Source organism: Vigna radiata, chromosome 2 (assembly GCF_000741045.1).
Source record: "Vigna radiata var. radiata cultivar VC1973A chromosome 2, Vradiata_ver6, whole genome shotgun sequence".
Taxonomy (NCBI): domain Eukaryota; kingdom Viridiplantae; phylum Streptophyta; class Magnoliopsida; order Fabales; family Fabaceae; genus Vigna; species Vigna radiata.
Genome location: NC_028352.1, coordinates 25,106,278 through 25,110,041, shown reverse-complemented (window position 1 = coordinate 25,110,041; position 3,764 = coordinate 25,106,278).

Genomic DNA, 3,764 nt, shown 5'->3' with positions numbered 1-3,764 from the left:
CCTCAACCCAAAAGGGGCAAAATCACCATTGATGAAGCTTGAAGACCCAAGGAGGAGTGGGAGAGCTTCCCAACACCCCAAATAGCCTCCAAGGGCCTCTCCCAATCTCTCTAGGTGAAGAATGAAGTGTAGGAGGAGAAGTCTCTCAAAAATCGCGAGACCCATGTTTAAATAACTCATTTTTGACACATCAGCGAGAATTCGCGCCCAGCGCCACTTTTCACTGCATCAGATGTGAAAAATAGCAAGATCTCGCGCCCAGCGCGGATTCCTGGCGCCCAGCGCGGATTCTCTCTGCAGCTCTGGCGCCCAACTTGGGCAGTTTTGACAGCATTCTAAAATTTAGGCTCCTGTGCGATTCCAAAGGCGTCCAACATAGGTATTTGCTTCAGATTGATCTTTTATTGTCCTAAAACATGTTCCCTTGAGTTTTTGCTTGTTTTCCTCCACTAGAATTGCTTCTTATTCCTTTATTTCACACACTCAAACATAGAGATTAGAGTTAAAAAAAAGCATATACTAAATAAAACACAAGAAAACTAGAAAACACAATAAACGTGAGGATAAAACAAGGTTAAAGCTATGAGGGAGTTGATTTTGCTAGTAAAATGATGCTTAGATAATGGTAAGAATTAGCATTATCAACTACCACTGCTTAATTCATGGTCCTTATTTTTCTCTTTCCCTGAATGCATTGTTTAGGAATTTTCGAAAGGTTTATGAGTGGAAATTCATCAATTGTCTTGAGCTTTGGTTGAGATGTGGAAGAATGTTGAACCAGCTCGCAACTTCTGGAGTAGCCTGTCTTGTTTCAGTTGCAGCCTTCGAACGGACAAGAGAAAAGCTTGTGCATGCGGAGATTCGCGTCGCGCCAAAATCCTTCCCGCAGATCTCGCAGAAGTGGATGTGCTCTGCGAGGAGTTCCACGACGTCAAGCTCCACAATTTCGCAATCGTCATCTTGGACGTTGTCACCTTCCTCGGCGGATTCGAGTTTGGAATCGAGGAGTTGATTGTGTTTATCGGTGGCGGAGGGTTCCAGCTTCGGATACGACGACGCATCTAGTGTGACGACGGCGGTGGAATGTTGGGAATAAGTTACGAGGGCGACACCGTTAACGATGTTTGGTGGATGGATGAGATGATGTGGGTGGAGACCATAGCAATTTGATTGGTGGCAAGAGGATTGCTGGTGTTGATGGATTGAGATAGGAAGTGCTGTAGAGAATCAATTCTGGTTTGAACCTGGGAGAGGTTCTGAAGAGGAAGCTGAGGGTTTGTATTTGTATTTGAATGTGCCTTTGGGTTAGAGTTTGAATTGGGCATGATTTCGATCAGGAAGTTCAAAGGCAAAGGGAAAGAAGAGGGTGCGACGATTTGATTGGGTTGTGTTTACGTTGTTATGAGCTCACATGGATTTTGATACACCATTCCACGTATTTAACTCTTTGATGCCACTTTTTTAAAAAAGTGACACATTAACCTCCCACTTGTGCAAAAACTTAAACCCGTTAAGTAAATTTAACGACAGGACCTCAATTGCTTCAAATTAGCACTTATAAGGACTTAATTGAGGATTCTAATAAGAAGGGGGTCAAAATGAGAAAACTCCACATAAATAGAGACAACTAAAAGGTTTAAACCTAAAACTAAATGTACGCGATGACTTATATATATGATAAATGTAGTGTATTTATCATAATAATTTGATTGGTAACAATTTTTGATAAAATGCTAAATTTATTATGGTGAGTGTAGATTTACCTATCATAATAAGTTGATAAGTGACAATTTTGTTATAAAGACTAAACTTATTATAATTATTGTGAGTATACATGTCATAATAAGTATAGGTTTGGTGGCATAACTTTAATTAAAGGAAAATGTCATTATGCCATAATTAAAATATATGTTTACCATGTTTGTTAATTTGATATCCAACATACTTTGTTTAAATCCTTACTTGCATTTTCTCGCAAGCATTTCACTTTTCCTTTTTGTGTTGTCTCTTAAGTAATTCACAATTCAAGCTTTCTCTATCAACTTGGATTCTAGCTAACTCCATTATTGCGTCTTGCATTTTCACAAAATCTAATGTGGTTGTCTTATTCCATTATTGCATTTTCTCTAAAAGGTAAGTTATTGAACCCTAAAATATTATATTCAAGCTCGTTTCAATTTCCTAGGATTTATAGTCATTCTTATGGGTAAAGATTGGGAGAATATGCAAGAGGTTGTCATAGGGAGGCACTTGACGATGGGTGATGAGTACATATTTATGTTTCATTTAGCCTTAAATATTTTATTCTTAATCAGTTTTTGTACTTTGAAAGAATATTTTAATTATGTTTTGTAATATTTGGGTTTATTGACCATGAGAAACAAAATCATGTTAATAATAGTTTTTTTTTTATTATCATAAATGTTCTTTGGATATTTTGAGGTGTGTTAGTCCAGCTGCCTAAGTTGAGCTTATTGAGATGTGGAAATAAATTAGTTAAAATTTCATAATACCTTAAAGATAAATCCAGGAATAGTAAATAATCAAGACCACAAGAAGTTAAGTCAAGCATTACGTGAAGAAGACAAGAAAAGCATAAAAAAGTGAAGAAAGTTGGCTTAACCAGGAAGAGGGAACCTACAACAAAAATTAGACCTTGCAGTTTTTTTTATTTTTTTCTACAAAAAAAAGGGGGTTTCCATAATTGATAAAATGTTTATTATAAAAGATAATTTGGGAAAAATATATCTTTAGATATTTCATTTAACAATATCAATAAATTTCAAAAGATAATACCTGTCAAATCTTTTTTAATCTACCAAATCACTAGTAAGATATTATCTATCTGCTTTAGGTCAAACCTTCACGAATTTACTTTCGGTACCCATTCCAAAAGACCTAACTAATAGAGGTATCTATGTGTATATAAACTCATATTTGTCTCTTCTTTTATCCGATGTGGGACTCTGTTTGTACCCCAACAACAACAAAAAAATCTGAAACAAAACTCAATCTAATTTTTATATAAAAAAAACTTAGGAAACACATTAGGAGAGCATAGGAACCCTTTCGAGTTCTATCTTCATCCTCTCTCTTCTCTCATGTTCTTCATCCTCTCTTCTTATATTTTTATGTTATTTTCCATGCTAAATTTTTGGGTTGATTATGTTGTAATATCTTAACTGGATTCTCATATATTTCTTAAGTTTTTTAGGATTTTTTTAATTTGGTTTATGTTTAAATCTTTTATTAATTATGGTTGATTCTTATTAATGGTTGTGGAAATGGTGTTGCATTATGTTGTTCGAGATGATGTTATACCATGTTGTTCGAGATGATATAAAATATATATAATAAAATAAGATTTTTAATTATTTAATGACCTATGGATGTTGTAGTAATTTAAGATAAAAATAATACAGAAGTGGAGACACATATTGGAACGAGAAAATAATGAGTGTTTTGGTAATTTTGATCAAATTTTTTCATCAAGATGGAAATGAATTTAGAGAGGACATGTGACCTTGAATTTTCTTATAATTATTCTTTTCCCAATGCATTTAATTAGGTAAATATGTTCTTAAATTTATTATGTAAATATTTAATTAATATATTTAATTGAATAAATTAAAAAGACGTTAAATTTTATACATGACATTAATCTTTTATAATTAACATTTAACTAAAATTTAATTATAAGCATTAATTATTTAAGCCATAATAATATTATTATATAGTTATATTGTTTAATCAATATAATTAAG